This window comes from Schistocerca nitens, chromosome 11 (genome assembly GCF_023898315.1).
Source record: "Schistocerca nitens isolate TAMUIC-IGC-003100 chromosome 11, iqSchNite1.1, whole genome shotgun sequence".
Lineage (NCBI taxonomy): Eukaryota > Metazoa > Arthropoda > Insecta > Orthoptera > Acrididae > Schistocerca > Schistocerca nitens.
This window is the reverse complement of record NC_064624.1, coordinates 201,012,293-201,038,161: the sequence shown is the minus strand read 5'-3', so window position 1 is coordinate 201,038,161 and position 25,869 is coordinate 201,012,293.

The window sequence follows — 25,869 nt, the reverse complement described above, 5'->3', positions numbered from 1 at the left end:
AGATGGTAGAGTTTTGTCAGGACTTGCTCTCCCAAGGCCGTCAGTAGTTCCAATGGAATGTTATCTACTCCGGGGGCCTTGTTTCGACTCAGGTCTTTCAGTGCTCTGTCAAACTCTTCACGCAGTATCGTATCTCCCATTTCATCTTCATCTACATCCTCTTCCATTTCCATAATATTGTCCTCAAGTACATCGCCCTTGTATAGACCCTCTATATACTCCTTCCACCTTTCTGCTTTCCCTTCTTTGCTTAGAAATGGGTTTCCATCTGAGCTCTTGATGTTCATACAAGTGGTTCTCTTATCTCCAAAGGTCTCTTTAATTCTCCTGTAGGCAGTATCTATCTTACCCCTAGTGAGATAAGCCTCTAAATCCTTACATTTGTCCTCTAGCCATCCCTGCTTAGCCATTTTGCACTTCCTGTCGATCTCATTTTTGAGACGTTTGTATTCCTTTTTGCCTGCTTCATTTACTGCATTTTTATATTTTCTCCTTTCATCAATTAAATTCAATATTTCTTCTGTTACGCAAGGATTTCTATTAGCCCTCGTCTTTTTACCTACTTGATCGTCAGCTGCTTTCACTACTTCATCCCTCAGAGCTACCCATCCTTCTTCTACTGTGTTTCTTTCCCCCATTCCTGTCAATTGTTCCCTTATGCTCTCCCTGAAACTCTCTACAACCTCTGGTTCTTTCAGTTTATCCAGGTCCCATCTCCTTAAATTCCCACCTTTTTGCAGTTTCTTCAGTTTTAATCTACAGTTCATAACCAATAGATTGTGGTCAGAGTCCACATCTGCCCCTGGAAATGTCTTACAGTTTATAACCTGGTTCCTAAATCTCTGTCTTACCATTATATAATCTATCTGATACCTTCTAGTATCTCCAGGGTTCTTCCATGTATACAACCTTCTTTCATGATTCTTGAACCAAGTGTTAGCTATGATTAAGTTGTGCTCTGTGCAAAATTCTACCAGGTGGCTTCCTCTTTCATTTCTTAGCCCCAATCCATATTCATCTATTACGTTCCATTCTCTCCCTTTTCCTACTACCGAATTCCAGTCACCCATGACTATTAAATTTTCGTGTCCCTTCACTACCTGAATAGTTTCTTTTATCTCATCATACATTTCATCAATTTCTTCATCATCTGCAGAGCTAGTTGGCATATAAACTTGTACTACTGTAGTAGGCATGGGCTTCGTGTCTATCTTGGCCACAATAATGCGTTCACTATGCTGTTTGTAGTAGCTAACCCGCACTCCTATTTTTTTGTTCATTAGTAAACCTACTCCTGCATTACCCCTATTTGATTTTGTGTTTATAACCCTGTAGTCACCTGACCAGAAGTCTTGTTCCTGCTGCCACCGAACTTCACTAATTCCTACTATATCTAACTTTAACCTATCCATTTCCCTTTTCAAATTTTCTAACCTACCTGCCCGATTAAGGGACCTGACATTCCACGCTCCGATCCGTAGAACGCCAGTTTTCTTTCTCCTGATAACGACATCCTCTCGAGTAGTCCCCGCCCGGAGATCCGAATGGGGGACTATTTTACCTCCGGAATATTTTACCCAAGAGGACGCCATCATCATTTAATCATACAGTAAAGCTGCATGCCCTCGGGAAAAATTACGGCCTTAGTTTCCCCTTGCTTCCAGCCGTTCGCAGTACCAGCACAGCAAGGCCGTTTTGGTTATTGTTACAAGGCCAGATCAGTCAATCATCCAGACTGTTGCCCTTGCAACTACTGAAAAGGCTGCTGCCCCTCTTCAGGAACCACACGTTTGTCTGGCCTCTCAACAGATACCCCTCCGTTGTGGTTGCACCTACGGTACGGCCATCTGTATCGCTGAGGCACGCAAGCCTCCCCACCAACGGCAAGGTCCACGGTTCATGGGGGGGGGGGGGATTTCCTGATAAGCCGCCAAATTCGAATCATTTCCTGATAAGCCGCCAAATTCGAATCGAGTAAATGTTATTTGTTTTTGAAAGGCAGTAATGATTTATCAAGTAGGTTGCTAATGAGCAGTTCAGTAAATGTACACATGGCACAGTAAGAGATAAATAGGTTGCCATAATTTAATCCGTTTGAAAACAGGACGGTAAAATTCAGATGAAGCAATCGAAACGAATTTAATGCCGTACTGACGAAATACATCCTACTAAATTGAAAGCAAAGGCCTCTAATGTTAATTCATTCAACACTGTTTCTTCACAAACACAGAGAGACAATTATAGAACTGTATGAAATAAAATCGTCTTAACTTCTGAACAGTTTGCATTAGAGCGTTCGAACTGCACGATTGGCCGCGGGGCATGATGGGAATTACACTACTGGTCATTAAAATTGCAACACCACGAAGATGACGTGCTACAGACGCCAAATTTAACCGACAGGAAGAAGATGCTGTGATACGCAAATGATTAGCTTTTCAGAGCATTCACACAAGGTTGGCGCCGGTGGCGACACCTACAACGTTCTGATAACGAGGAAAGTTACCAACCAATTTCTCATACACAGACAGCAGTTGACCGGCGTTGCCTGGTGAAACGTTGTTGTGATGCCTCGTGTAAGGAGGAGAGATGCATACCATCACGTTTCCGACTTTGATAAAGGTCGGATTGTAGCCTATCGCGATTGCGGTTTATCGTATCGCGACATTGCTGCTCGCGTCGGTCGAGATCCAATGACTGTTAACAGAATATGGAATCCGCGGGTTCAGGAGGGTAATACGGAACGCCGTGCTGGATCCCAACGGCCTCGTATCACTAGCAGTCGAGAAGACAGGCATCTTATCCGCACGGCTGTAACGGATCGTACAGCCACGTCTCGATCCCTGAGTCGACAGATGGGGACGTTTGCAAGACGACAACCATCTGCACGAACAGTTCGACGACGTTTGCAGCAGCACGGACTAACAGCTCGGAGACCGTGGCTGCGGTTACCCTTGACGCTGCATCACAGACAGGAGCGCCCGCGATGGTGTACTCGACGACGAACCTGTGTGCACGAATGGCAAAACGTTATTTTTTCGGATGAATCCAGGTTCTGTTTACAGCATCATGACGGTTGCATCCGTGTTTGGCGACATCGCGGTGAACGCACATTGGAAGCGTGTATTCGTCATCGCCATACTGGCGTATCACCCTGCGTGATGGTATTGGGTGCCATCGGTTACACGTCTCGGTCACCTCTTGTTCGCATTGACGGCACTTTGAACAGTGGACGTTACATTTCAGATGTGTTACGATCCGTGGCTCTACCCTTCATTCGATCCCTGCGAAACCCTACATTTCAGCAGGATAATGCGCGACCGCATGTTGCAGGTCCTCTACGAGCCTTTCTGGATACAGAAAATGTTCGACTGCTGCCCTGGACAGCACATTCTCCAGATCTCTCACCAATTGAAAACGTCTGGTCAATGGTGGCCGAGCAACTGGCTCGTCACAATACGCCAGTCACTACTCTCGATGAACTGTGGTATCGTGTTGAAGCTGCACGGGCAGCTGTACCTGTACACACACCATCCGAGCTCTGTTGATGCCCAGGCATATCGAGGCCGTTATTACGACCAGAGGTGGTTGTTCTGGGTACTGATTTCTCAGGATCTATGGACCCAAATTGCGTGAAAATGTAATCACACGTAAGTTCTAGTATAATACGTTAGTCCAATGAACACGCATCTATCATCTGCATTTCTTCTTGGTGTAGCAATTTTAATGGCCAGTAGTATATATACGAGGGTGAGGCAAAAGAAAACCTTAAATTTCTAATAACAAATCGGAATTTCGCGCCATTATCCTGGAAGTTGGTAAGCATGCTACAAACAGCACGCAGAATGGCCTGTAGGTGGCAGCATAGTGCAGATGCACACATACCGTCACAGTATCAGTATAAAGATGGGCGCCCCACTTGCGACTTGCTCCAGGGAAGAACAGCGTTCTGTTATTCGGTTTTTGCGTAGTCAAGGTGTGAAAGCTATCGAAATTCATCGACGAATCAGACTTCTGTACGGTGATGCGTGTTTGTCACAACAGCAAGTCTACGAATGGAGTAGGAAGTTCGCGAATGGTGTGACTTCAGTGGAAGATGCTCCTCGTCCAGGTCAGGCACAACGAGTTGTGACTCCACAGAACATTGCAGCTGTTGAAGCCATAGTGAAGGAAAACCGCCGAGTGACACTGAACGACACTGCAGCACGTTTACAGATTAGTCACGGGTCAGCACACCACATTGTGACGGCAGCTGACTCCTGGAGTGAGAGAACGACGTGTCGATGCTTGTGAAGAACTTCTTCGGCGCTTTGAACGAGAAGGTGATGGCTTCCTTTCAAGAATCGTTACTGTGAACGAAACTTGGGTTCACTTCCACCAACCGGAAACGAAGAGAGCGAGCAAGGAATTGCGCCATTCCTCATCACCAAGTGATTTCCATATGTTTGGACCACTCAGGGACGCAATGGGAGGAAAGAAGTTCCGTTCTGATGAAGAGGTTCGTCACGCGGTGCATGAGTGATTCTGCGGACTACCAAAAGAATTTTCTCTAAAGGAATTTATGCACTTTGTAAGCGCTGGAGGACTTGCATTGAGTGTAGGTGACGCCGGCCGAGGTGGCCGAGCGGTTCTAGGCGCTACAGTCAGGAACCGTGCGACCGCTACGGTCGCAGGTTCGTATCCTGCCTCGGGCATGGATGTGTGTGAAGTCTTTAGGTTAGTTAGGTTTAAGTAGTTCTAAGTTCTAGGGGACTGATGACCTTAGAAGTTAAGTCCCTTAGTGCTCAGAGCCATTTTTTTTTTTTAGCGTGGGGGAGATTATCTTGAAAAATGATACAGCTTTTTTACCACTTCTGCACAATAAATAATATTTGAAAAAATATTTAAGGTTTTCATTTGACTAACACTCGTATATGCGCCTCGCGACCATAAATCAAATATAGTATATAAGAATGTAATTTAATGTAAAGACTTCATATTAAGATATTCGCATAAATAAAGAAAAAGAACGAATAAGTCTTCCGCTGCAGTTTTTTTGTCCGTTATTACACGTATAAAACTACAGACAGGGAACTAAAACACCAGCAAAGCGTTTTATTATCAGCTAGCAGGCAAGTTAGTCCATCCATCGGTGACTTCTTTTCTCGAAAAGTGATAAATAGCTGAATAGTAGAAACGAATACCACCAGTAATCTCCTGTCGTTTCTAATTTTTTGAAACGCTGCTCAAAAATCATTTTGTACTCGACGATCGTGCCAGTATATGGGCGTTAGGAATGGTCAGTGCTAAAGGAAGGAAACTGAGGTCGAATACCATTTTCGGTGTTAATTTGCCCGTTTTCAAGGGCTGCAAGCGAATTAAAGCATGTTATAAATACAGGGAGCGAAAGGCTATTTAAAATTTGTACAGAAACCAGATGGCAGTTATTAGAGTTGAGGGACATGAAAGGGAAGCAGTGGTTGGGAAGGGAGTGAGACAGGGTTGTAGCCTATCCCCGATGCTATTCAATCTGTATATTGAGGAAGGTGTAAAGGAAACAAAAGAAAAATTCGGAGTAGGAATTAAAGTCTATGGGAGAAGAAATAAAATCTTTAAGGTTGTAATTCTGTCAGAGACAGCAAAGGACTTGGAAGAGCAGCCGAACGGAATGGACCGTGTCTTGAAAGGCAGATGTAAGATGAACATCAACAAAAGCAAAACGAGGATAATGGAATGTAGTCGAATTAAATCGAGTGGTTGCGGGAATTAAATTAGGAAATGAGAGGCTTAAAGTAGAAAAGGAGTTTTGCTATTTGGGGAGCAAAATAACTGATGATGGTCGTCGTGGAGGCGATATAAAATGTAGACTGGCAATGGCGAGGAAGGCGTTTCTGAAGAAGAGAAATTTATTAACATCTAGTGTAGATTCAAGTGTCAGGAAGTGTAGCCATGTATGGAAGTGAAATGTGGACGATAAATAGTTCAGACAAAAAGAGAATAGAAGCTTTTGAAATGTGGTGCTACAGAAGAATGCTGAAGATTAGGTGGGTAGAGCACATAGTTAATGAGGAGGTATTGAATAGAATTGGAGAGAAGAGAAATTTGTGGCACAACTAGACAAGCAGAAGGGACTTGTTGGTAGGACATGTTCTGAAGCATCAAGGGATCACCAATTTAGTATTGGAGGACAGCGTGGAGGGTAAAAATCGTAGAGGGAGACCAAGAGATGAATACACTACGCAGGTTCAGAAGGATGTAGGTTGCAGTAGGTACTGGGAGATGAAGAAGCTTCCACGGGATAGAGTAGCATGAAGAGCTGCATCAAACCAGTTTCGGGACTGAAGACCACAACAACATGTGGACATAGGCATCAGATCAACCGTTTTCTGTTTTTATTGTAAACTATGAATGAACTGTTAAATTTTAAGCTTTCTCATTATATTATGTCTCAAGATTGTTCTGTCTCCTCCCGTTTTCAAAATTTGAAGCAGATTCGTACCGCATTATAAACCACATTATAGGACATATTAGGCATGTCTTGCACAGTGCATGTACACATGGACCATCTGGTAAGCGCGGCACCACATGGTAGAGAACATTAGCACATGCTAATGCTGTACCAATTGAGTAGCCCAGATGCATAAGCCGTTAAACGCATTTTTTGTCGACTTTGAGTTAAGCGGACTATCCTATAGGTTTTTTCAGCGCCGACACGAGGGAACAGGTTTCAGAGTGCAAAAACCGCTATAAACAGGGTTGCCAGAATTTTTTTGCTTGCAAACCGGGACGTTTCTCTAAAATCAACAAAAAACGGTCGTAATTTGTGAATCATAAACCGGAACATTTCGGTACACTTTCCTTAACGTTAAAAAAGTGAAATAGGTACTTCTTCAAATTACCAGGGGCTATTCTAGAAGTCGGCTAAGGGCGGGGGGGGGGGGGGAGGGGACTAATTGCAGGCGCTGGGGGGGGGGGGGGGTTGGGGGTTGGGGGAATGGAATATCGCTTAACAAATAGAGAGTTGGGGTCCTCCACTGTCAAACTGGTAAAATTTGGTGTTCCTTAAAGTAGTCTTTGGTAACTGTTTTGGAGTTCGGGGAAAAACGTGTCTACAGAATGTGTGTTCCCGGGACAATCATACGGTTTGACCCAGATGTCTGGCGATTTCGAAGTTTTTGTCTGGGGTCATCAATTTAAGTGATGGTAGGCATACTCGGCATATACAGTTTTCATGATTATTGTAAGTGGTACTCGTACGTTAATTTACATCCAATGTATATTAATAAATAATAAGACGCCCATTTTAAATTAAATGATTATATTGAGCAAGCAGTAAAGAAAACAAAAGAAAAATTTGGAGTAAGAATTAAAATCCACAGAGAAGAAATAAAAACTTTGAGGTTCGGTGATGACATTATAATTCTGTCAGAGACAGCAAAGGACCTGAAAGAGCAGATGAATGGAATGGACAGTGTCTTGAAAGGAGGATATAAGATGAACATCAACAAAAGTAAAACGAGGATAATGGAATGTAGTAGAATTAAATCTGGTAATGCTGAGGGTATTAGATGAGGAAATGAAACGCTTGAAGTAGTAAATGAGTTTTACTATTTGGGGAGTAAAATAACTGTGATGGTCGCAGTAGAGAGGATATAAAATGTAGACTGGCAATGGCAAGGAAAGCGTTTCTGAAGAAGAGAAATTTGTCAACATCGGATATAGATTTAAGTGTTAGGAAGTCGTTTCTGAAAGTATTTGTGTGGAGTGTACCCATGTATGCAAGTGAAACATGGACGATAAATTGTTTGGACAGGAAGAGAATAGAAGCTTTCGAAATGTGGTGCTACAGAAGAATGCTGAAGATTAGATGGGTAGATCACATAACTAATGAGGAGGTATTGAATAGAATTGGGGAGAAGAGGAGTTTGTGACATAACTGGGTAGGACATGTTCTGAGGCATCAGGGGATCACCGATTTAGTATTGAAGGGCAGCGTGGAGGGTAAAAATCGTAGAGGGAGACCAAGAGATGAATACACTAAGCAGATTCAGAAGGATGTAGGCTGCAGTAGGTACTGGGAGATGAAGAAGCTTGCACAGGATAGAGTAGCATGGAGAGCTGCATCAAACCAGTCTGTGGACTGAAGACCACAACAACAACAATGTAACAACACTTTATTTCCACGCAATGCAAATTTTATATAATAATTATTCGTTCTTTAACCCTGCGCGAACACTGATGACTGCTTTTCAGCTCTAGGCAAGCACAGACGTTTCTCGGACCTAGACGTTTTCTGTAGGGGGACGAGGTTCGTGCCAGGGTAGTAGGTCCCTCCTTCAGTGCCTTTTGACAATAAAATCGCTACAACTCTAGGTCTCATGCCTTACGGTGTACCCATTTTCGTCGAGTGCGTTTTTTCCTACTTCTGCTAGATTAATGGCTTTTTTATTTCTATTTTAAATACACCCATCCTAATAAATTAAGGATAATGCTGACTTGTGGTGAAACAACGCCGCCGGCCGGAGTGGCCGTGAGGTTCTAGGCGCTACAGTCTGGAACCGAGCGACCGCTACGGTCGCAGGTTCGAATCCTGCCTCGGGCATGGATGTGTCTGATGTCCTTAGGTTAGTTTGGTTTAATTAGTTCTAAGTTATAGGTGACTGATGACCTCAGATGTTAAGTCGCATAGTGCTCAGAGCCATTTGAACCATTTTTGAAACAACGCTCTGGTGGGCGGTTTGCGGGTTAACATCAGCTCGGTCTATGACCATGAGGTGCATTTGAACTGCGGTCGTCGCACGGTGGCGCTGGCAGCAGTCCACATACGCAGAGGTGTGTCGGTGCATATATCGATGACGTTATGAGGGGTAGAATACAAGGGCGACTGGAGGCTGGTCACACACAGCAGGTCGTTGCACGGGCCCTCCGTGTGCCACAAAGCGTGATCTCGAGATTGTGGCAACGATTCCAGCAGACAGGAAACGTGTCCAGGCGCTACAGTACGGGACGTCCGCAGTGTGCAACACCACAAGAAGACCGATATCTCACCGTCAGTGCCCGCAGACGGCCACGGAGTACTGCAGGTAGCCTCGCTCGGGACCTTACCGCAGCCACTGGAACAGTTGTCTCCAGACACACAGTCTACAGACGACTCAACAGATACGCTTTATTCGCCTGGAGAGCTGCAAGGTGCATTCCACCTACCCCTGGTCACAAGAGAGCCCGTAAAGCCTGGTGTCAAGAACACAGTACATGGTCACTGGAACAGTGGTCCCAGGTTATGTTCACGGACGAGTCCAGGTATAGCCTGAACAGTGATCCTCGCCAGGTTTTCATCTGGCGTGAAACACGAACCAGATACCGACCCCTTAATGTCCTCGAAACGGACCTGTATGGAGGTCGTGGTTTGACGGTGTGGGGTGGGGTTATGACTGGTGCACGTACACCACTGCATGTCTTTGACAGAGGAACTGTAACAGGTCAGGTGTATCGGGACGACATTTTGCACCAGTATGTCCGCCTTTTCTGGGGTGCAGTGGGTCCCACCTTCCTCCTGAAGGATGATAACGCACGGCCCCTCCGAGCTGCTATCGTGAAGAAGTACCTTGTAACAGAAGATATCAGGTGAATGGAGTGGCCTGGCTGTTCTCCAGACCTAAACCCCATCGAGCACGTCTGGGGTGCTCTCGGTCGACGTATCGCTGCACATCTTCAAACCCATAGGACACTTCAGGAGCTCCGACAGGCACTGGTGCAATAATGGGAGGCTACACCCCAGCAGCTGCTCGACCACGTGATCCAGAGTATGCCAACCCGTTGTGCGGCCTGTGTACGTGTGCACGGTGGTCGTATCCCATATTGACGTCGGGGTACATGCGCAAGAAACAGTGGCGTTTTGTAGCACATGTGTTTCGGGACGGTTTTCTCAACTTATCACCAATACCGTGGACTTACAGATCTGTGTCGTGTGTGTTCCCTACGTGCCTATGCTATTAGCGCCAGTTTTGTGTAGTTCCACGTTGTGTGGCACCACATTCTGCAGTTATCCTTAATTTATGAGCACGAGTGTACTTCGAATCACGTTTCTTTTCTACTGAGCTGCAGTGTGTTGAGAGGCACCCACATGCCTTGCTCGTACTGTGGTATCAAGCAGTCAGGCCTGCAAGATGAGTGGTCTTCCAAGCGAGTGGATTCATTCTTATTTATCGAGTAATATGAACTCTCGTACTCTCAATTAAGTTACAAATTATCCTCCTGTATGAATAATACGCAACGGAAACGCACATCTGACTAATTTACAGAACCCTGACTGTTCACTAGGCACAGGCAATACCACATTTTCTTTTTGTCTTTTATTTAACGGCTTTTATCAACACGTGGCCACCGCACTGAATATGAATGGCGCACACATTATAAATTCGGGACATCATGACAACATACAATTCGAAGAAAATGTCCACCAATCTTTTTCTTTTCACTCTCTTATCTATTCCGATAAAATCTATAACCTAAACACACAAATTCTATAACCTACAACAATAACACATGAGAAATTCCGCCCAGTGGGCATGGCTTTACATTGGTGAATCTCTACCTTATGGTCTCGTAATTATTTAACGCTACAGTGCACTTTCTGGATAGGATGGTGGATCTTTTATTATATCTCACACTTCGACTCGCACAATCATCATCACGAAACTTTCCTCCAGATCGAGCAGTACAGAAGGAACAAGCATAACCCACTAATCTTTTGAAACTACCTTGCTACTCTCCCATGCAAACCACACATACCCAAATTACATGACATACACCACACTACAACATGGAATACAATACAATAAATAGTCACAACACTATCACTTTCAGCTTTCCCACTTCAATTAGTATTTATCCCAGTTTCACACGACACTGCCCCACTTTGTAATTCTACTTTCCTACTATGAACTCTGGAGATATGCATGTCTTCCTGTGCAATGCAAGCCAAGTGGCGTTGCTGGATAGACGGCTGACTCACCTTGCTTCTCTCTCAGAGTATTATAGTTTGAATCAAGCGTCACACGGAAACATAACGTGCAAAGTAATATTCAGAACATATTCGTCACACACGCGAGTCCTCAACTGATACCATGGACGAGTACTTCTCTTTATCCTTTGTCTCATACGCAGATTGAGACTCACACAGTACTCACCACGTGGAAGTACTCGCCTCTAATTTCAAGTCCTGCACACGCCATTTCTTAAATATTTCAACTTATAGTACACACGCTATTTCTTAAATATTTCAACTTATTGTACACACGCTAGTAATTCAGCTTAACTTAAGCACACGGAAGTATTTCAACTTACTGCTACACGTGGTTTCATTGTGACCGTTGGTCACTTCCGAAGATTACCACGATCCCATTAATATTACCTGCCTGACATTTAATTCTCCCCACAAAAGTTCCTGAAATAGAGAAATTATTATTTCAAACTACTCTTAAATATTCCACATGCATACCATGTCTACACTCTTTTGTCTTTACGGAGCACAACTAAGACAGGTCTTAACAGCACAACATCCAGCAGCAGAGTGCCGAAACATGGCCGTTCTTCAGGTCCTCTCGCACCTCTGCTGAAGTGGGGGAGCACCTTGCTACCGTATTGGTCAGCCACATTTCAGGCGCTCAAAGCTCAGGTAAATTTCATCTCTTTGGTCCCGCCAAAGGATCGTCTCAAAGATGATCATATATTCACATCCACTATCTGCGGTTAGCAGACGACCATACATTCATTCATTTCACAGATCTCACCAAACTGGATGTAGGGATTTACTTTGTGGGTGTGCACATGTGATCAATTAAATAAATAAATTGTCATTCTTTCCCACACTGGTATCCTGCTTCTCTGTATTAATTGAAATTGAGTTATTATTTAAAAAAATGTGTTGTTCTGACAAAAATAATGAAGTATGTTGTTCCTATTTTCAATGTCGGGCAGTACTGTAACCTTTCAATGTATTAACGTAATCCCTCCTGTAAAGTAAGCATCTATGATCACTTTTTGAAGGTACATTTCTCTTCTTGTTCTTTTTTTTATTTTCTTGTTTTTTATTATTTTTTTCCCCTACTAAGAAAATGATGTTCTTTTCTTTTCGGAATTTAAAGAATTTCTTATCTACAGTAAGAGACATCAGAATCCAGAAAACAGGGGACTGGACGTACTAGTGACCTCAATATTATTCTGCACTGGCTGAATGGATGTGAGCCGGCCGGAGTGGCCGCGCGGTTCTAGGCGCTACAGTCTGGAGCCGAGCGACCGCTCCTGTCGCAGGTTCGGATCCTGCAGCGGGCATGGATGTGTGTGATGTCCTTAGGTTAGTTAGGTTTAATTAGTTCTAAGTTCTAGGCGACTGATGACCTCAGAAGTTAAGTCGCATAGAGCCATTTGAACCATTTTTTTGAACGGATGTGATACCGGAGACGTGCAGTGCGTGCTTACACTGATGACGAAGACCAGTCATAGGCAGACGTTTGTAACGAAAGTGAATACCATACAGAAGCGGGACACGAAATTGATAGAAAAGCCTCAGAAAAATTCAGTGCTGGTCATGACGAAGATAATAGTGACTCAGATAAACATTTTTTGGTAAAAACTTAACTAAAAGCTCCAGGGTATGATATTTATTTTTGTTAAAGCAAATGTTCATCATAGCCCCCCCCCCCCCCTTAATCATGTTAGTTCATTTGTCTTTGATTTGTATTATGAGACACAACTACCATGTTTCTGAGTTTTATTTCCTGATCAATATATATATAAGGTGTACGACTTTGCTTGCACCGTTTTTTCCCCAACAATTGGGGCTTTGATGAAACAAACTGGTTACACATTGTAACCTCCCCACAAAATTTAAAAATTGAAATTAAAAATAATTATTATGGATAGCGATTTTCATTTTTGTGTGACCTCAGAACAAAACTGGTTCCCATTTAATGTACCCACAAAATTCTTTTCTCATTTAATGTAAGCACGAAACAGAAAAATTCCTGAGCCTCGTAATAAAAAAATGAATTCAGTAACCTGGTAAAATTTGGACGACAGCAGTGCTGCGTCGTGGCCCTGTAAGATCATTCTGAATAAAAAGCAAAAATTCTTACCTCAATAAAAAACAACGGCGAATATATCTGCTCTTACTTAACATTTTTCCGGCGCAGCTCCGTGCAATGCTGGCCTGTACATTTGTGATTTGTGAAAGGAAGCAACTGATTTTTTTTTAAATGAATGCTTTTTTTTAAATTACTTTATATTACCAAAATTATTATTAGGACATTTTTAAAATATTTGGCTGACAGTTCAGATACATTACTAGATATGCGCGACGCTGCTTCTTTACCTTATACAATAATACTCCGCCTCCAGATTCCCGACCAGAGGAGACTGCAGACAAGCGCAGACCACCTCAGACAGGCGACTAGCAACAACTGACTGCTGCAGTTACACAGTTCCTACTGCTCTCTGGTCAGCGATTCTCATATCGCAGACAGCGCATACCTCTTACAACATGTATCATTCAAACTGCTCTCTGGTCAGCGATTCTCATATCGCAGACAGCGCATACCTCTTACAACATGTATCATTCAAACTATTTTCCATCACTGGCCACTATTGTCTCCCATCTTTCGGGCAGCGTACGAATCCCGTGTCGAAAAAATTGTTCATCTTTTGAAGCGATCCACGAATCGATCCAATGTGTGACTTCGTGAGATCGGAAGTGTCGGTCAGCCAGGCCATGCGCCATTGATCTAAACAGGTGATAGTCAAAGGGAGCAGTGTCTGTAGAATACGGTGGGCGGGGTACGACTTAACCATTTTAACGTTTCCAAGTACGTTGTGACCTCTCTTGCAACGTTGGGTCGAGCGTTGTCGTGCTGCAAAATCACTTTATCGCGCCTCTCGCTGTATTGCGGCCGTTTGTCTTTTAATGCTCTGCTCAAACGCATTTCTGCGTTTGATAACGAGCACCTGGGATTGTTTCACTCGGTTTTAACACCTCACAGTACACGACGCCGAGCTGGTCCCACCAAATGCAGAGCATGATCTTGGAGTCGTGAATATTCGGTTTGGCCGCCGATGTGGAACCATGGCCGGGATATCGCCATGATCTTTTTGTTTAGGGTTGTCGTAACGAACCCATTTCTCGTCCCCGGTCACAATGCGATGCAGAAACCCCTTCCGTTTTTGCCTCTGAAGCAACTGTTCACAAACACACAAACGCCGTTCAACGTCTCTCTGTTTCAACTCACACGGGACCCATGTTCCTTCTTTCTGAATCGTGCCCACAGCCTTGAGACGTTTTGAAATGGCTTCCTGTGTCACTTCCACTAACCGCGCCAATTCTTCTCTTGTTTGACGGGAGTCTTCATTCAGCAATGTCTCCAATTCTGCATCTTCGAAAACATTCTCTCTTCCACCAGTGTGCTGGTCTACGACGCTAAAATCACCGTTCTCGAAGCATTGAAACCACTCACGACACGTCCTTTCACAAATAGCGTCCCTACCGTACGTACTTGAGAGCATTCGATGGGACTCAGCCGCTGTTTCCTTCATATTCAAACAAAACAGTAACACCCCCCGCGCAAATGACGAGAATTATGCTCGTAAAGTGACATTTTTCAATCAAGAACAACTTTATGATGCAGACACAAGTCGACCAATGTTTGAATGAGGTTATACTGACAGAGGTCCAAGCTAACTGCCTGACGTCTGCGATCTGTTTCTTTCGACCGCTACTTACCGCTGTCGCCACCTATCGGCAAACGGCAGAAGAAAAGTTGTATACTTTGTATTATAAATGTAAGTGTACAATGTGCAACGTGCATTTGTAGACTTAGAGAAAGCTTTTGACAATGTTGACTGGAATACTCTCTTTCAAATTCTAAGGGTAGCAGGGGTAAAATACAGGGCGCGAAAGGCTATTTACAATTTGTACAGAAACCAGATGCCAGTTATAAGAGTCGAGGGGCACGAAAGGGAAGCAGTGGTTGGGAAGGGAGTGCGACAGGGTTGTAGTCTCTCCCCGATGTTCAAATTCACATGGCTCCAAGCACTAGTCCCCTAGAACTTAGAACTACTTAAACCGAACTAACCTAAGGACATCACACACATCCATGCCCGAGGCAGGATTGGAACCTGCGACCGTAGCAGGAGCGCGGTTCCAGACTGTGGCGCCTAGAGCCGCACGGTCTCCCCGATGTTATTCAATCTGTATATTGAGCAAGCAGTAAAGGAAACGCAAAACAAGGATAATGGAATGTAGGCGAATTACGTCGGGTGATGCTGAGGGAATTAGATTAGGAAATGAGACACTTAAAGAAGTAAAGGAGTTTTGCTATTTGGGGAGCAAAATAACTGATGATGGTTGAAGTAGAGAGGATATAAAATGTAGATTGCCAATGGCAAGGAAAGCGTTTCTGAAGAAGAGAAATTTGTTAACATCGAGTATAGATTTAAGTGTCAGGAAGTCGTTCATGAAAGTATTTGTATGGAGTGTAGCCATGTATGGAAGTGAAACGTGGATGATAAATAGTTTAGACAAGAAGAGAATAGATGCTTTCGAAATGTGGTGCTACAGAAGAATGCTGAAGATTAGGTGGGTAGATCACATAACTAATGAGGAGGTATTGAATAGAATTGGGGAGAAGAGGAGTTTGTGGCACAACTTGACAAGAAGAAGGGATCGTTTGGTAGGACATGTCCTGAGGCATCAAGGGATCACCAGTATAGTATTGGAGGGCAGCGTGGAGAGTAAAAATCGTAGAGGGAGACCAAGAGGTGAATACACTAAGCAGATTCAGAAGGATGTAGGTTGCAGTAGGTACTGGGAGATGAAGAAGCTTGCACCGGATAGAGTAGCATGGAGAGCTGCATCAAACCAGTCTCTGGACTGAAGACCACAACAACAACAACAACAATGTGCGTGGTGCTAAAACTCAGAAACGAGTCCTGGTACAATGAAGGAAGTTATATGATGTGGTATCCTTCTATCCCCTGTCCATGAAGAAAATGTCCGATTTTCCTTGAGAGCTTGATAGTTTCGCCCGCAAGCAATTTCTGTAACATTTGAGAACGTTTGAGAGTATTCTAGAATATTCCAGAACATTCGAGAGCATTCCACAGCATTCCAGAATGCTCCGAAATGTTCCACAATAATCCAGGATGTTCTGGAATGCTCCGGAATAGTCTAGAAGATTCGGGAAGATTCCAGATTGTTTGGAAGAAACATCTCGGAACATCCCAAATCGTTGTGGAACTTTCCAGAACATTTTCGATAGTGGTGGAATGTTCTGGAACATTGTAGACCATTTGATGCCTTTCTGGTATGTTCTGCAATTCGGCACTGGCGGGGCTATGCAGTGGTAGGGGTATATGAAGCAAGACCCATCCACATCTACATCTACATCCATATTCCGCAAGCCACCCAACGGTGTGTGGCGGAGGGCACTTTACGTGCCACTGTCATAACCTCCCTTTCCTGTTCCAGTCGCGTACGGTTCGCGGGAAGAACGACTGCCGGAAAGCCTCCGTGCGCGCTCGAATCTCTCTAATTTTACGTTCGTGATCTCCTCGGGAGGCATAAGTAGGGGGAAGCAATATGTTCGGTACCTCATCCAGAAACGCACCCTCTCGAAACCTGGCGAGCAAGCTACACCGCGATGCAGAGCGCCTCTCTTGCAGAGTCTGCCACTCGAGTTTGCTAAACATCTCCGTAACGCTATCACGCTTACCAAATAACCCTGTGACGAAACGCGCCGCTCTTCTTTGGATCTTCTCTGTCTCCTCCGTCAACCCGACCTGGAACGGATCCCACACTGATGAGCAATACTCAAGTATGGGTCTAACGAGTGTTTTGTAAGCCACCTCCTTTGTTGATGGACTACATTTTCTAAGGACTCTCGCAATGAATCTCAACCTGGCACCCGCCTCACCAACAATTAATTTTATACGATGATCCTACTTCAAATCGTTCCGCACGCATACTCCCAGATATTTTACAGAAGTAACTGCTACCAGTGTTTGTTCCGCAATCATATAATCATACAATAAAGGATCCTTCTTTCTACGTATTCGCAATACTTTACGTTTGTCTATGTTAAGGGTCAGTTGCCATTCCCTGCACCAACTGCCTATCCGCTGCAGATCTTCCTGCATTTCGCTGCAATCTTCTAATGCTGCAACTTCTCTGTATACTACAGCATCATCCGCGAAAAGCCGCACGGAACTTCCGACACTATCTACTAGGTCATTTATATATATTGTGAAAAGCAATGGTCCCATAACACTCCCCTGTGGCACGCCAGACGTTACTTTAACGTCTGTAGACGTTTCTCCTGTGAGAACAACATGGGGTTTCAAACGTCAGTTTCTTATCAGTGACGAAGGGAGGAACTGACAAATTGTGCAGCGAGTGAATAAAAACAAACAGTGAAGTGTGAGTAGTCAAAGTGATAATGTAGATCGAAAATAAAATGTGAATAGTGTGTGAAATGTACTTAGTGTATTTGTTAATAAGTATTGTAAATAGAAAATATTTTCAATAATTTTTTTTTTGTTACCTCTCAACTACCACACAATCTCGTGTCAACTCCCTGAGCAATGCGGGGTACCCCAGCTAGTTAGAAATAAATCAATAAAAGTAAAATATTCTGCATGCCTTTATTATTTGAAACTGTTTTGTTTGATAAAGTCGTTATACTGGCTGAGTATTTATTCGCGTGTGCTTTGAGAATGAGATTTTAGTTTCATTTTCGCTTTTATTTCTTTACAAGGAACATGTATAACATTATTTACAAAGGCGAAACGAAAACAAATTGGGGCAGAAATGTAAATTTATTTTTTAAATTGGACTGCTCCCATAGTTCACGTGCCTAGCCTTGTCGCTCTTTGGGGAGAGGTTTAACAAGTTTATTTAGAAATGAAACTTCTGGTACTGTTGCTATGGATAGTTAATTTTTTTTTTTTTACGCGGTTGTTCGTATTCAGAACTAAAATACCGCTATGGTTTTTAACCAGCTGCGCTCTGCAGTGGCACGACCCACGCTGGCTGTGTGAGCGGATGTGATGCCTTACATTCGTAGCGCGCTCGCCATTGTCGGCCTTTATCGGCCGCATCCGCTTCGTTAACGTGCCCTCGCGTCTACAGTACGATTGAAATTACTTCACTGCGGGCTTCTGTCGCACGTTGCTGCAACGTTGCCACATCTGCTGTCGGCTGCCATACGGTTTTAAGCTACACACACAAACGCAGCGGTCTCTGTGAAGGCAGGAATGGGCAAAATTTTAAATACACTCCTGGAAATTGAAATAAGAACACCGTGAATTCATTGTCCCAGGAAGGGGAAACTTTATTGACACATTCCTGGGGTCAGATACATCACATGATCACACTGACAGAACCACAGGCACATAGACACAGGCAACAGAGCATGCACAATGTCGGCACTAGTACAGTGTATATCCACCTTTCGCAGCAATGCAGGCTGCTATTCTCCCATGGAGACGATCGTAGAGATGCTGGATGTAGTCCTGTGGAACGGCTTGCCATGCCATTCCCACCTGGCGCCTCAGTTGGACCAGCGTTCGTGCTGGACGTGCAGACCGCGTGAGACGACGCTTCATCCAGTCCCAAACATGCTCAATGGGGGACAGATCCGGAGATCTTGCTGGCCAGGGTAGTTGACTTACACCTTCTAGAGCACGTTGGGTGGCACGGGATACATGCGGACGTGCATTGTCCTGTTGGAACAGCACGTTCCCTTGCCGGTCTAGGAAAGGTAGAACGATGGGTTCGATGACGGTTTGGATGTACCGTGCACTATTCAGTGTCCCCTCGACGATCACCAGTGGTGTACGGCCAGTGTAGGAGATCGCTCCCCACACCATGATGCCGGGTGTTGGCCCTGTGTGCCTCGGTCGTATGCAGTCCCGATTGTGGCGCTCACCTGCACGGCGCCAAACACGCATACGACCATCATTGGCACCGAGGCAGAAGCGACTCTCATCGCTGAAGACGACACGTCTCCATTCGTCCCTCCATTCTCGCCTGTCGCGACACCACTGGAGGCGGGCTGCACGATGTTGGGGCGTGAGCGGAAGACGGCCTAACGGTGTGCGGGACCGTAGCCCAGCTTCATGGAGACGGTTGCGAATGGTCCTCGCCGATACCCCAGGAGCAACAGTGTCCCTAATTTGCTGGGAAGTGGCGGTGCGGTCCCCTACGGCACTGCGTAGGATCCTACGGTCTCGGTGTGCATCCGTGCGTCGCTGCGGTCCGGTCCCAGGTCGACGGGCACGTGCACCTTCCGCCGACCACTGGCGACAACATCGATGTACTGTGGAGACCTCACGCCCCACGTGTTGAGCAATTCGGCGGTACGTCCACCCGGCCTCCCGCATGCCCACTATACGCCCTCGCTCAAAGTCCGTCAACTGCACATACGGTTCACGTCCACGCTGTCGCGGCATGCTACCAGTGTTAAAGACTGCGATGGAGCTCCGTATGCCACGGCAAACTGGCTGACACTGACGGCGGCGGTGCACAAATGCTGCGCAGCTAGCCCCATTCGACGGCCAACACCGCGGTTCCTGGTGTGTCCGCTGTGCCGTGCGTGTGATCATTGCTTGTACAGCCCTCTCGCAGTGTCCGGAGCAAGTATGGTGGGTCTGACACACCGGTGTCAATGTGTTCTTTTTTCCATTTCCAGGAGTGTACATCGATGTTATTGCACCGATATTTTATAAGAGACGTTGCTACAACCGACACAATCACATCAGTATATTTGGCCCATCCATACAGGTGAAAAGTCGCGGTACTGAAACACGTCTTACACGAGTTGTGCCCATGAAATATTGTGCCGGGTGATCAAATAGTCAGTATAAATTTGAAAACATAATAAACCACGGAATAATGTAGATAGAGAGGTAAAAATTGACACACGTGCTTGGCATGACATGGGGTTTTACTGTTGTTGTTGTCGTGGTCTTCAGTCCTGAGACTGGTTTGATGCAGCTCTCCATGCTACTCTATCCTGTGCAAGCTTCTTCGTCTCCCAGTACCTACTTCAACCTACATCCTTCTGAATCTGTTTAGTGTATTCATCTCTTGGTCTCCCTCTACGATTGTTACCCTCCACGCTGCCCTCCAGTACTACATTGGTGATCCCTTGATGTCTCAGAACATGTCCTACCAACCGATCCCTTCTTCTGGTCAAGTTGTGCCACAAACTCCTCTCCTCCCCAATCCTATTCAATACCTCCTCATTATTTATGTTATCTACCCACCTAATCTTCAGCATTCTTCTGTAGCACCACATTTCAAGAGCTTCTATTCTTGTCCAAACTATTTATCGTCCACCTTTCACTTCCGTAAATGGCTACACTCCATACAAATACTTTCAGAAACGACTTCCTGACACTTAAATCTATACTCGATGTTAACAAATTTCTCTTTTTCAGAAACGCTTTCCTTGCCATTGCCAGTCTACATTTTATATCCTCTCTACTTCGACCATCATCAGTTTTTTTGCTCCCCAAATAGCAAAACTCCTTTACTACTTTAATTGTCTCATTTCCTAGTCTAATTCCCTCAGCATCACCCGACTTAATTCGACTACATTGCATTAGCCTCGTTATGCTTTTGTTGATGTTCATCTTATATCCTCCTTTCAAGACACTATCCATTCCGTTCAACTGCTCTTCCAAGTCTTTTGCTGTCTCTGACAGAATTACAATGTCGTCGGCGAACCTCAAATTTTTATTTCTTTTCCATGGATTTTAACTGCCATCTGGTTTCTGTACAAATTGTAAATAGCCTTTCCCTCCCTGTATTTTACCCCTGCCGCCTTCAGAATTTTAAAGAGAGTATTCCAGTCAACATTGTCAAAAGCTTTCTCTAAGTCTACAAATGCTAGAAACGTAAGTTTGCCTTTCCTTAATCTAGCTTCTAAGATAGGGGTTTTATTAGAACAAAAAAAAAAAAAAAAGCAAAGCTCACAAAATGTCCGACAGATGGCGCTGGACAGCAAAACTGCTACCGTGACGGGTGAGAGGTACGCCGATATGTTACAGAATCGCATCATCCCCAGCCTGGCTGATAAACACCTGCTGGAACGTACGATGTTTATGCAGGATGGCGCTCCACCCCATGTTGCTAGACGCGTGAAAGATCCCTTGCGCGCGTCGTTTGGTGATGATCGTGTGCTCAGCCGCCACTTTCGTCATGCTCGGCCTCCCAGGTCCCCAGACCTCAGTCCGTGCGATTATTGGCTTTGGGGTTACCTGAAGTCGCAAGTGTATCGTGATCGACCGACATCTCTAGGGATGCTGAAAGACAACATCCGACGCCAGTGCCTCATCGTAACTCTGGACATGCTTTACAGTGCTGTTCACAACATTATTCCTCGGCTACAGCTGTTGTTGAGGAATGATGGTGGACATATTGAGCATTTCCTTTAAAGAACGTCATCTATGCTTTGTACAAAATTGTTGACAAACTGCCTATTAGCTTCTGTCTCGGGTTCTTCGGCCGACGTTCATCTAATGATTTTTCTGACGTTTCGCCAGCACGAGTGGCTGGCATTGTCAAAGCTTCACCCTCCATTGCCGGTGGTGAACTGGAGCCGAGCTCGCGGGCGCAGACTATATGTACCTGGCGCGCCAACGTCCGAGGGCTTCTCCGCGGTCATTTCCGGTGCGGTTCTCCTCTTGCTACCTGCGACGGTCGTTCGCTGCAGTACGGGAAGCCAGGATCCGTTGACCTTAAGGCTTTCCTCTTTCTTGTTCAAACTGTTCGCGTGTTTTTGTATTTCTACAGCTTCTCTGAACAAGCGCGTGTGATAGTGGTTCTCTACAGCCAGAGCTCGGCTCCAGTTCACCACCGGCAATGGAGGGTGAAGCTTTGACAATGCCAGCCACTCGTGCTGGCGAAACGTCAGAAAAATCATTAGATGAACGTCGGCCGAAGAACCCGAGACAGAAGCTAATAGGCAGTTTGTCATCTTTGCTTTGTGTTACTTTGTTATGCTAATTATTGCTATTCTGATTAGATGAAGCGCCATCTGTCGGACGTTTTTTGAACTTTTGTATTTTTTCGGTTCTAATACAACCCCATGTCATTCCAAGCATGTGTGTCAATTTGTACCTCTCTATCTACATTATTCCGTTTTCAAATTCAGTTTTCAAATTTATACTGACTTTTTGATCACCCGGTACTTACCCTAAACATTCCAGATAACAAGAGTGCATTTTCCGTTAAGTACCACTACAGTGATGTGTGTGATTTTTGTGCCGTGTCTACGTTACTTTTACAGTGCTTTTACCATTTCTTGATCCAGGCACTAAGGGTTAAGGAGAGTACACATTCCGCCTCACAGTCGTTAATTTCCACCATTCTCGGACCTGTCATTGTTATGGTAGAAATGATACACAGAAGGAACAAAGCCGCGCGGGGTTAGCCGAGCGGTCTTAGGCGCTGCAGTCATGGACTGTGCGACTGGTCCCGGCGGAGGTTCGAGTCCTCCCTCGGGCATGGGTGTGTGTGTGTTTGTCCTTAGGATACTTTAGGTTAAGTAGTGTGTAAGCTTACGGACTGATGACCTTAGTTGTTAAGTCCCATAAGATTCCACACACATTTGAACATTTTGAAGGAACAAACTTTAGTGAATATGCAGTACGGATGCATTCATGTTCAAATCTGGTGCTCATTTGTAATACTGATTTTGGAGTTAAATTAAAGCCCATTGTAAGCCATTTACTGTTAGAGTGCAAAGTTGTGTAGTAGCTGGAATGGACGATTAATTTGCTGAGGAGAACTTTACTGCTTGTGAGTCAAGATAAGATAGACGATAAAAAATATCATTTTCGGTATTCAATAGCTAATATCGATTAATCGATACGTCCTTAATTTACACACGCATCAAAAAAGTTTTGCATCTCCCCAGTTCCCAGAACACCTGAAGACAGACGTTGACTCTGGATGTTGTATCACAGACACAGTCCCTTTGACTGTTCAGAGATGTAACTAAAACAGCCCGAAGATGTAAAGAACCATGGGTGTGCAGCGCCTATTAGACGGAGGGAGTCCGACAGCCGATCAGTTCCGGTCATTCCACCAGGAAGGAGGTACACGGCAAGTGTTGTCTGCAGTCCAACCGTGCCTAGACGGTCAATACCGCGGTTCGATTACGTCCGCGTTGTTACTTTGCGCCAGGAAGGGCTCTCAACAAGGGAAGTGTCCAGGCGTCTCGGAGTGATCCAAAGCGATGTTGTTCGGACATGGAGGAGATACAGAGAGACGGGAACTGTCGATGACATGCCTCGCTCAGGCCGCCCGGTGGCTGCTACTGCAGTGGATGACCGCTACCTACGGATTACGGCTCGGAGGAACCCTGACAGCAAAGCCACCATGTCGAATAATGCTTTTCGTGCAACCACAGGACGTCGTGTTACGACTCAAACTGTGCGCTAGGCTGAATGATGCGCAACTTCGCTCCCGACGTCCACGGCGAGGTCCATCTTTGCAACCACGACACCGTGCAGTGCGGTACAGATGGGCCCAACAACATGCCGAATGGACCGCTCAGGATTGGCATCACGTTCTCTTCACCGACGAGTGTCGCGTATGCCTTCAAACTAGACAATCGTCTGAGACGTGTTTGCAGGCAGCCCGGTCAGGCTGAACGCCTTAGACACACTGCCCAGCGAGTGCAGCAGGGTGGAGGTTTCCTGATGTTTTGGGGTGGCATTATGTGGGGCAGACGTACGCTCCTGATGGTCATGGAAAGCGCCGTAACGGATGTAGGATACGTGAGAGCCATCCTCCGACCAATAGTGCAACCGTATCGGCAGCATATCGGCGAGGCATTCGTCTTCGTGGATGACAATTCGCGTCCCCGTTGCATATCTTGTGAATGACTTTGTAGCGGGACTTTGAATTTCGCCGCGCTACACTCGTTCCCTCAGATAAGAAATATCCCGTCGCAGCGGTATGAGCGCTCGACGGCAGAGAGAGAAAATACTAAAATTGTTAACTCTTTTTTTTGTTTTTTTTATTCCGTTTTCAATTGTCTCTTGTTAGCCGAAGCTGAAGGCAGACGTGATCTGATGCTGACGTAAAAAAACTTAATGGCTAATCTTGATCTGATTGTAATGTGTAGACATGGTGGAAGTTGTTAAGAAATTCGGAGGACGGAAGTAGCAAAGTGAATTAAATTGCATACAGTATCAAGATGATTTTAATTGGTATAAATTAGTGATTCCTGGACTATTGCAAGATTTCGGAGCAGTTTTTTCAAGCAGAAATGAAGGAGATTTTTGAAGACCTGGACGCCGCCCGAAAGAAGACATGTTAACCTGGTAAAGAATGAACTCAAAGCTACGCCATTTCCCCCTGTCAGTTACATTTTGTTGTTCTCTGTTCTTTTTAAAAAATTTTTGTAGTGGAAATTGGTTTAACTTTTGCTCAAAAACGCCACAAGGACCACCCCAACAATAGATTTTCCGAATAACGAAGTCCGATAGCTTTTCTGTTATTAATACGAAGTCCGATTTGCATTTCATTCTTTCCTTTTTGCACGGTCGTTTACGATTTTAAAACCCCCTTTTTATTCACCATTTATTCCCACATTTTCAACCTTTTCTTTTTTTTCTCTTCTATTTTTCTTTTTTTATTAACCACTACAACTTCCTTCAGCATAACGACATCTCTCGACCAGAATGGCCAGAATGTTCTCCAGACATGAACCCTATCGACAACGCCTGGGATAGACTGAAAAGGGCTGTTTATGGACGTCGTGACCCACCAACCACTCTGACGGATCAACGCCGAATTGTCATTGAGGAATGGAATAATCTGGACCAACAGTGCCTTGATGAACTTGTGGATAGTGTGCCACGACGAATACAGGCATGCATCAATGCAAGAGGACGAGCTACTGGGTATTAGAGGTACCGGTGTGTACAGCAATCTGAACCATCAACTCTGAAGGTCTCGCTGTATGATGGTACAACATTGCAATGTGTTGTTTTCACGAGCAATGAAAAGGGCGGAAATGATGTTTATGTTGATTTCTATTCCAATTTTCTGTACAGGCTCCGGAACTCTCGGAACAGAGGTGATGGAAAACCTTTTTTGACGTGTGTATAAAGCATGTATAGTTTTTAATATTGATATCATTAGCGGTGCTTGTGAGTGCCTGTCGAACCAAGACAGCGTTTTATGCATGGTGACAGTAAAATAGTCGTTGCGATCATTTTTTTAATAGCTGGTCGATTATAAAACGATTATGTCTCTCTTCCTAAGATGCACTGGAACTACTCGCAAGAAAAACAGATGGAGCACGTCCATTCATTCCGAAATTTTCACTCATTATTGTTTGGTGTCACCAACGAAGTTTCATACGTAGTAGGGGGTGCGTGATAAATTCTCCATCAACATATAAAGTACATGTTGGGGTGTAAAGATACTGTGATCAGTGTTCCAACATATGCAAAGAAAATGACTATGTACGATCATAAGGGAGGTATGGATTTGGCGTGGGAAATTGGTATTTCAACGCACCTATAGCTGTAAGGGGGATGACAGATTTTACATGGAAAATTATGTCTAGTCATTAGAACGATACACACTATATGATCAAAAGTATCCGAACACCTGGCTGAAAATGACTTGCAAGTTTGTGGTGGCCACCATCGGTAATGCTGGAATTCAATATGGTGCTGGCCCACCCACTGCCTTGATGGCAGCTTCCACTCTCGTCGGCATACGCTCAATGAGGTACTGGAAGGTTTTTTGGGGAATGGCAGCCCATTCTTCACGGAGTGCTGCACTCAGGAGGGGTATCTACGTCGGTCGGTGAG